Here is a 10,102-nt window from a genome sequence, read left to right as displayed (position 1 = left end):
GTGTTTGTGTAAAATTATTCAAATCAAACAAATGGATCACGATCAGTGATGAATGGCATCTTCGGTTTGGGTTTCGCCCCACAAACAACTACAGCGGTTAACTAGAGGGGGAGCACTCGGGAGAGTGCAAAACCTCCGCCGCCAATACTGCTGGGTCACTCAAGTGAACCTTATATCTTATTCATTAAATATGATGTCAACAGTGCTGACAGAGTTATAGTTCTTTTCTCCAACATTTTTGGGGGGGGGGGTGTGTGGTGTGGGTTGGAAATCACTTAAAACATGGAAAATGCAAAAAAAAAATAAAAAAAAAAAAATCGAAATTTTGTTGAAAAAAAAAGTTGCAAAAATTTTTTTTTCTCCAACAATTTTTTTTTTTTGGGGGGTGGAAATCACTTAAAACATGTAGAAATACAAAAAAATTTCCAGTTTTTGGGGGGTGGTAATTTTTTTTTTTTTGAGGGGGGGGGGGGTTGGAAATCACTTAAAACGTAAAAATGCAAAAAAAAAATTTTTCCTCAAACAATTTTCTTTTGGGGGGGGTTGGAAATCACTTAAAACATGTAGAAATGTAAAAAAAAAAATTTCTCTAACAATTTTTTTTTTTGAGAGGGGTTGGAAATTACTTAAAACGTAAAAATGCAAAAAATATTTTTTTTCTCAAACAATTTTTTTTGGGGGGGTTGGAAATCACTTAAAATATGGAGAAATGCAAAAAAATAAATTTTTTTCTCCAATTTTTTTTTAGGGGGGGTAACAATTTTTGGGGGATTGGAAATCACAAAACATGTAGGAATGCAAAAAAAAAAAATTCTCTAACAATTTTTTTTTTTTTTGGGGGGGGGGGGTTGTAAATCACTTAAAACATGTAAAAATGCAAAAAAAAAATTTTTTTTTCTCAAACAATTTTTTTTGGGGGGTTGGAAATCACTTAAAATATGGAGAAATGCAAAAAAGAAATTTTTTTCTCCAATTTTTTTTGGGGGGTAACAATTTTTTGAGGGGGTAACAATTTTTGGGGTTGGAAATCACTTAAAACATGTAGAAATGCAAAAAAAAAATTCTTTTTTTGGGGGGGGGTTAAAAAAAAATTTGGGGGGGGGGGGTTGGAAATCACTTAAAACATTTAGAAATGAAAAAAAAATTTTTTTTTCTCTAACAATTTTTTTTTGGGGGGGGACCAAGTCCAAAATTTAATGGCATGATCCTTGGACCATACCTAACCCCCCCACAAAGTTTCATGGAAATCCGTCTGGAGTTTTTCCGTAATACTGTTAACAAACACAAAAACAAACAAACAGAAAGGCGTGAAAACAGTAACCTCCATCCATCTTCAAAGATGGTGGAGGTTAAAAAGGAAGTGAGGATGTGCACACACCACAATCAGTGAAGATGTACACACACCACAATCAGTGAAGATGTACACACACCACAATCAGTGAAGATGTACACACACCACAATCAGTGAAGATGTACACACACCACAATCAATGAAGATGTACACACACCACAATCAATGAAGATGTACACACACCACAATCAATGAAGATGTACACATACCACAATCAACGAAGATGTACATATATCACAATCAGTGAAGATGTACACATACCACAATCAGTGAAGATATACATTTACAAATACCACAATCAGTGGTGATATACATATACCACAATCAGTGGTGATATACATATACCACAATCAGTGATGATGTGCTCACACTACAATCAGTGATGATGTCTCTCTCTCTACAATCAGTGATGATCTCACATTACAATAAGTGATGATGGTCTCACACTACAATAAGTGATGATGGTCTCACACTACAATAAGTGATGATATGCTCACACTACAATAAGTGATGATGTGCTCACACTACAATCAGTGATGATGTGCTCACACTACAATCAGTGATGATGTGCTCACATGACAACAGTGTTGATGTGCTCACACTACATTCAGTGATGATGTCTCACACTACAATCAGTGATGATGTCTCTCTCTCTACAATCAATGATGATGTCTCACACTACAATCAGTGATGATGTGCTCACACTACAATCAGTGATGATGTCTCACACTACAATCAGTGAGGATGTGTTCACACTACAATCAGTGAGGATGTGCTCACACTACAATCAGTGAGGATGTGCTCACACTACAATCAGTGATGATGTGTTCACACTACAATCAGTGATGATGTGTTCACACTACAATCAGTGATGATCTCACACTACAATCAGTGAGGATGTGCTCACAACAATCAGTGATCATGTGTTCACACTACAATCAGTGATGATGTCTCACACTACACTCAGTGAGGATGTGTTCACACTACAATCAGTGATGATGTCTCACACTACAATCAGTGATGATCTCACACTACAATCAGTGAGGATGTGTTCACACTACAATCAGTGATGATGTCTCACACTACACTCAGTGAGGATGTGTTCACACTACAATCAGTGATGATGTCTCACACTACAATCAGTGATGATCTCACACTACAATCAGTGAGGATGTGTTCACACTACAATCAGTGATGATGTCTTACACTACAAACAGTGATGATCTCACACTACAATCAGTGAGGATGTGTTCACACTACAATCAGTGATGATGTCTTACACTACAATCAGTGATGATCTCACACTACAATCAGTGAGGATGTGTTCACACTACAATCAGTGATGATGTCTTGCACTACAATCAGTGATGATCTCACACTACAATCAGTGAGGATGTGTTCACACTACAATCAGTGATGATCTTGCACTACAATCAGTGAGGATGTGTTCACACTACAATCAGTGATGATGTCTTACACTACAATCAGTGAGGATGTGTTCACACTACAATCAGTGATGATGTCTTACACTACAATCAGTGATGATCTCACACTACAATCAGTGAGGATGTGTTCACACTACAATCAGTGATGATGTCTTACACTACAATCAGTGATGATGTCTTACACTACAATCAGTGAGGATGTGTTCACACTACAATCAGTGATGATGTCTTACACTACAATCAGTGAGGATGTGTTCACACTACAATCAGTGATGATGTCTTACACTACAATCAGTGAGGATGTGTTCACACTACAATCAGTGATGATCTCGCACTACAATCAGTGAGGATGTGTTCACACTACAATCAGTGATGATGTCTTACACTACAATCAGTGAGGATGTGTTCACACTACAATCAGTGATGATGTCTTACACTACAATCAGTGATGATGTCTTACACTACAATCAGTGAGGATGTGTTCACACTACAATCAGTGATGTCTTACACTACAATCAGTGAGGATGTGTTCACACTACAATCAGTGATGATGTCTTACACTACAATCAGTGAGGATGTGTTCACACTACAATCAGTGATGATGTCTTACACTACAATCAGTGAGGATGTGCTCACACTTCAATCAGTGATGATGATCTCACACTACAATCAGTGATGATGTCTTACACTACAATCAGTGAGGATGTGTTCACACTACAATCAGTGATGATGTCTTACACTACAATCAGTGAGGATGTGTTCACACTACAATCAGTGATGATGTCTTACACTACAATCAGTGAGGATGTGTTCACACTACAATCAGTGATGATGTCTTACACTACAATCAGTGATGATGTCTTACACTACAATCAGTGAGGATGTGCTCACACTACAATCAGTGATGATGTCTTACACTACAATCAGTGAGGATGTGCTCACACTACAATCAGTGATGATGTGTTCATACTACAATCAGTGATGATGTCTTACACTATAATCAGTGAGGATGTGTTCACACTACAATCAGTGATGATGTCTTACACTACAATCAGTGAGGATGTGCTCACACTACAATCAGTGATAATGTCTTACACTACAATCAGTGAGGATGTGTTCACACTTGAGAGTTAAAGGAAATTTTAATTTTTCTCTCACAAAATGTCATCACTCATAAAACCCATCGTTGTTCCTCGTCGCCGTCTCGCAGACACGCGACACATGTACGCACGGAACGTCTGACGTACACAGGGAATTTATGAAGTCCACCTGGACGAGACCGCTGCGACGGACACGAGAAACGATGTAGAGGAGAGTGATGATGCGTCGAGGCAACACTTAATGGCGATCAAGTTTTACACCGAGCGAGGAACCGAGCAGACCGAGTGAGACGTGGACATTGACGTGAACATTCCGACGTACCGACGGAAGCAGCTCGAACCTCCAGCGTCGATCGGAAACCGCAACACGGGTTCCAAGTAATTGCGTCACCTTGGCTCCGCCCCCTTCCTGTCCTCACTCCTTACTCATTCGCACTCCTCGACTCATTCTCACTCCCGACTCATTCTCACTCCTCGACTCATTCCCACTCCTTACTCATTCCCACTCCTTACTCATTCCCTCGACTCATTCTTTCACCACGTTCGACATGAGGCCGCACGTCGTTCGTGTCAATGTCCTTGGTTTACGTCGTCAAGGCGACATTGTTCCACTTACGACACCCGACAAACGCCATCGGGTAAACATGAAATCCGCGCCTTTCTTTACACATCGGGATCCTATTTCACTTGAGGTAATTAAACAGCTTGAGATTTGTTTCAATCTCTGCCGCGAAAACGACAAAGGCGATAAAAAAATGTTTACTCTTCTTCAGGGGAAAACGAGGTTTAACTTGACGACCGAGTTATCCGCGTCCTCACGGAATCCTCAACGGGGGAGGGATGGAGGAGGCGAAAATGCAAATGGCGTCTTCTGTCATCGAGCCGCAAGCTGGGAGCAACAATTCACATCTATTGCCACATCTGATGCAATCTCAATGCTCTAATGGCGGCGAGGTGATCCGTTTGAAACTGTTTGTTCGGTAGTTGTGGATTTTTGATGCCCTTGGGTCCGTAATAAAAATTTATATCGGTGTCAAAGCCGGTGAGCAAGTTCAAGTTAATGGTAGGACGGATAATCTATAATTCCAGCAGTGTGTGTGTGTGTGTGTGTGTGTGTGTGTGTGTGTGTGTGTGTGTGTGTATGTCTGTGTGTGTGTGTGTGTATGTCTGTGTGTGTGTGTGTATGTCTGTGTGTGTGTGTGTGTATGTCTGTGTGTGTGTGTGTATGTCTGTGTGTGTGTGTGTGTATGTCTGTGTGTGTGTGTGTGTGTATGTCTGTGTGTGTGTGTGTGTATGTGTGTGTGTGTGTATGTCTGTGTGTGTGTGTGTATGTCTGTGTGTGTGTGTGTGTATGTGTGTGTGTGTGTATGTGTGTGTGTGTGTATGTCTGTGTGTGTGTGTGTATGTCTGTGGGTGTGTGTGTGTGTGTCTGTGTGTGTGTGTGTATGTCTGTGTGTGTGTGTGTGTGTGTGTGTGTGTGTGTGTATACGTGTATGTATGTATGTGTGTGTGTGTGTGTGTGTGTGTGTGTGTGTATGTCTGTGTGTGTGTGTGTATGTCTGTGTGTGTGTGTGTGTGTGTCTGTGTGTGTGTGTGTGTATGTCTGTGTGTGTGTATGTCTGTGTGTGTGTGTGTATGTGTGTGTGTGTGTGTATGTCTGTGTGTGTATGTCTGTGTGTGTATGTCTGTGTGTGTGTGTGTATGTGTGTGTGTGTGTGTGTGTGTGTCTGTGTGTGTGTGTGTGTGTGTCTGTGTGTCTGTGTGTGTGTGTCTGTGACCGCTGTTTCTCGACAACCTCTGGTCCGATGTAATTGAAACTTGCCAGTTATATTGCTGGGGACCTGAGGATGTGCCTTTTCAAGGTTTGATATTAATCGGACAAGTGCTTCCCAAGTTACGGCCATTTATTTACCAAACCAATGACAAGACACGTTGCTGCGTAGGCGTTGACGATGGGGAAAGGGCACCATTTAGTTACCGTGGTGTAGGCGTGGCAATGGGCAAAGGTCAATGGCAGCGAATGTCATGGCCAGCAAAGACAGGGAGGTAAACTTGATTTTAATTTGGATTTTAATTAACTCTGTGTGTGTGTGTAAGTAACATAACAGTTGTTACTTCAATGAAAGCGATAATTCGTGGAATGCATGTGAACATTCCGTACGGGCACGCAGCACTTCCGGATAGTGATGACTTACTGTATTCGAATAATTTCCCGATTTCTTAGGCACATTTATAAATAAACATAATGCCCCAATCCAGTTGTCGTTTACGAGAGTGAAGGAACGGCTTGTCTGGTTGTTTGAAAGTTCTTTTTTTTTTGTTTGCACGTACAGCCACGCACGTACAGTCACGCATGTACGGCCACGCACGTACGGGCACGCGAGAGCAAAGGAACGGCCTGTGTGTTTGTTTCTGGCACGCGGTTTGAAATATTTTTTTTTGCACGTACGGCTGCGCACGTACGAGTAACAATAATAATGACACATCTGGAGACGGCGATGGTTCACGAGCAATGTACACGATTCACCTTTTTCATTTTTTGACCTTCAAGGACACGCCACGGGCAAACTGGCGGGAATCGGGAAAAACGTAAATGATGAAAGTTGAAGTACTCGAAGAGCACTTCTTGCATACCAACTTTCATTCGAAACAGTTGAAAACCCTAGCAGCTCGATGCCTGATTTATTGATTTTTTTTGACATTTTCTAAGTTCGTGACCTTGACCTTGGGACGAAAATGAATAATCGAGCTCCGTGGGGCTATGCAGGTGCCATTGGGCTAACCAAATACCGAAACCCCTGCCAGATTCGACAAACCCCCTCGGAGAAGATGTAACTTGAAACTGGCTACCCCCTAAAAACACGTTTTTTGGGCGTGGCTCCGCCCATAATGGGCGCAGCACACCCATTCTCCAGAAAACACAACTAGATCATGATACAAACCTCACACCCAAATTTTATCAAGATCGGATCAAAACCCACGGAGCTATGCTCGGGACAGACAGACAGACACACACCCATAACGAATATAGTGGTCACTTACTGACTCGTGAACCAATATTACCCCAAACTACACTGTAGGGTGTATGACTATATACAGTATATTGCCTCAAACTACACTGTAGGGTGTATGACTATATAGAGTACAAGTCTGGAGTTGGCGATGGTTCACGAGCAATGTACATTGTACACGGTTCGCCTTTTTTATTTTTTGACCGAGGGAACACCAAGGGCAAACTGGCGGGAATCGGGAAAAACGGAAATGATGACAAGTCTGAAGACGACAATGGTTCACGAGCGGTATTTGACGATGTAGATTGTTTCAGAAGTCAAGGATGAGACAATGTGATAATGTTTGACCAAGTTATAAAAATGATCAACACGATGTGGTACGAGTGACAGGTTATGAGCTGCAAAATGTCGAAAACCCGGTTTCATTCAACAACTTTCAAAATTTGACCTTTGCATAACCTTTAAAGGTCACAAAACAATGTTGTGGACATTAAAATAAGGAAACAGGATACGTGCTATAGCTTATTGGAGTTAGTTCGTCGAAGAAGGTCGAAAACTCGGTTCAATTCCCACAACTTTGAAAATTTGACCTTTGTGAACGCAAAAGGTCAAAGGTCAAGGATTATGAACTTTGGTGCAAAACTTCCTCTGGAACATTCCAGGAACAATATAACGTCATATAGGCTATGTGGCATTTTGCACTCCTCGGATTATCCATACTTTGATGAAATCAGCGTAAAAACAAACTTGAAGGGGGCGCCACGGGCAAGGTGTTCGAGATAGAGCAAAATGGTTTCAAGACTTTAGGTGGGGAATGACCTCAAGATTATGCATAAAAAATATTGTCATCCCAGCTCTCAAAGTTTGGGCGGTCGTATGATTTTTATGTCAAAATCGCAATTTTCTAAGTTCGTGACCTTGTGACCTTGACCTTGGGACGAAAATGAAAAATCGAGCTCCGTGGGGCTATGCAAGTGCCATTGGGCTAACCAAATACCGAAACACTGCCAGATTCGACAAACCCCTCGGAGAAGATGTAAATTGAAATCGGCTACCTCCTAAAAACATGTTTTTTGGGCGTGGCTCCGACCATAATGGGCGCAGCACGCCCATTCTCAGGAAAACACAACTAGATCATGATATAAACCTCCAACCGGGCGTAGTGGCGTGTGCCTGTAATCCGGCTACTCGGAGGCTTGGGTTGGAGGATCGTTTGAGGACGGGGGCTCTGCACTGGGCAGGGTGTAGAGCAGCCCGGAATCATGGTGAAACCCAAATCCTGATCCCTGTGTCGTAAGAGGCGACCAGGGTTGCGTCAGGAAGGGCATCCGGCGTAAAACCTGTGCCAAATCAGTATGCGGATCATAACGGATGATCCGCTGTGGCGACCCCTAACGGGAGCAGCCGAAAGATGAACAACAACAACATCATGATATAAACCTCCCACCAAAATGTTTATCATTATCGGATCAAAACCCACGGAGCTATGCTCGGGACAGACAGACAGACAAACACCCATAACTCATATAGTGGTCACTTACTGACTCGTGAACCAATGAGCGGGTCCTGAATTGATGAAAAAGGTTCCATTTGCTTTGTCCAGTGAAAGGACCATCCGTCCATACATTGGTTCCGTACTCTGTGCAGAGCGTTGGTGAAGCAGTCTCCTTCGGGCACAATCCTGAACGGGTCACCACTCCGACACCGAATACCAGCGAGATGGCTCTCCTTTTGCCAACCTCAGAAGGAAGATAGGCAGAGTCAACCCCACTTGGTATTAATTCAACAGCCGAGTGGGATTTGAACTCAGGATTCCAAGATCCCAAGCCCACCACCCAAACCATGAAACCAACACCAAGCATAGTGAAAGAGCCCTTTTTTTTCTTCTTTTTTTTTGTATACCTTGTCGAGGCTCGAATGAGAGTTTACACACAACGCACAGCAAGGGGGGCATGAGACAAGATGGCCTGCAGAGACGTTAGGAGATCTGTTGAAGGGAGAGGGATGGGGCGGGGAACACGGGGAATACAAGATGTACATTACATGGACTTTCATGAAGGAAAGCAGGGAATTTGAAGGAGGTGGGTTTGGGATGAATTATCAGGGGTAGAAAAGATTGAGGATTTGGATGGGGGAAGATAAGAGGTAGTGGTGAACGGCTGTTTTGAAGGCCTGGAGGGAAGAATGGGATTGAACAGAGTGAGGGAGTTTATTCCAAAGGCGGGGAAAAAGAGGAATGAAAGAGTGAAGGTGAGCAGTGATTTGTGATTTTGGTAGTTTTACCATCAGGGGGTTGTTGGCGGACCTTGAGTACCCTGCAGAAATATGGTGGGGACAAATCGCAGACAGAGCAGAGGGGGGTGAGACCGGAGAGGAGACTGTAGAAGACAGAAAGACCACCGTCCTGCCTGCGGTGAGAGAGTGAGAGGCCCAAGACTCAGCCTCATCACTGGAGGTACCAATGATTTGAAATGCTTTGGTCTCCACAACGTGAAGCCGAGAAAGGTGAGAGACAGGAGCACCAGCCCAGAGGGGAGAGCAGTACTCCATCAGGCTGTGGACAAAAGCTTTGTATGTGGTCAGGAGCTCAGGTGGGCTGAGGAAGGACTTTGTACGATGGAGGATTCCCAGTCGGCGACTGGCTTTGGAGGCCAGGTTGGAAATGTGGCTTTCCCAGGAAAGATCATGGCAGATTGTGAGACCCAGAAGCTTGAAAGAAAGGACTTCTTCCAGAGGATTGTTGAAAAAGTAGATGGGGGGGGGGGTGGGGGTTTTCCAAGCGGTCCTTTCGGAGAGACATAGTGAGAGTGTGAGATTGGTCAGAATTGAAAGACATGTTCCACGTGTTGGTCCAGTTTGTGATTTTTTTCGATATTTGAAGGATAAGGGATGTCACAGCATAGGGTGAAGTGATCATTAAATAGATAAAGAGGAATTCCCAGAGTCAGACAGAGATCATTGATGAAGATCACCGAGAGGACTGGGCCCAGAACTCTGCCTTGAGGCACTCCCGCCTTGATAGGAAGAGGAGATGAAAGGATTCTGGTGAGTGTCACATGTTGGCTATGAGAGTAGAGGAAGTGAGTAAGCCATATGTGGAGTTGGCCTTGGATGCCATTGACAGACAGTTTGGAGAGTAAGGCAGGATGCCAGACTGTATCGAAAGAACAAGATATGTCCAGAGAGAATTAAAAT

At 43.1% G+C, this 10,102-nt stretch overlaps 1 long non-coding RNA gene across 1 annotated transcript; it reads left to right on the top strand.

Annotated features, from left to right (window-relative positions):
• Nucleotides 1–4,406: 4,406 nt before the first annotated feature.
• Nucleotides 4,407–5,117, top strand: LOC147012427 (uncharacterized). The gene is made up of 2 exons (XR_015051610.1): nucleotides 4,407–4,588; nucleotides 4,670–5,117. It is a non-coding gene; the product is annotated as an uncharacterized LOC147012427 (long non-coding RNA).
• The last annotated feature ends 4,985 nt before the right edge of the window (nucleotides 5,118–10,102 follow it).

This window comes from Eptatretus burgeri, chromosome 15 (assembly GCF_056783735.1).
Source record: "Eptatretus burgeri isolate ZD-2024b chromosome 15, Ebu_testis_v1, whole genome shotgun sequence".
Classification (NCBI taxonomy): Eukaryota; Metazoa; Chordata; class Myxini; order Myxiniformes; family Myxinidae; genus Eptatretus; species Eptatretus burgeri.
Note: the sequence above shows the minus strand (reverse complement) of the source record. Positions and strands in the feature narration are given on the sequence as shown.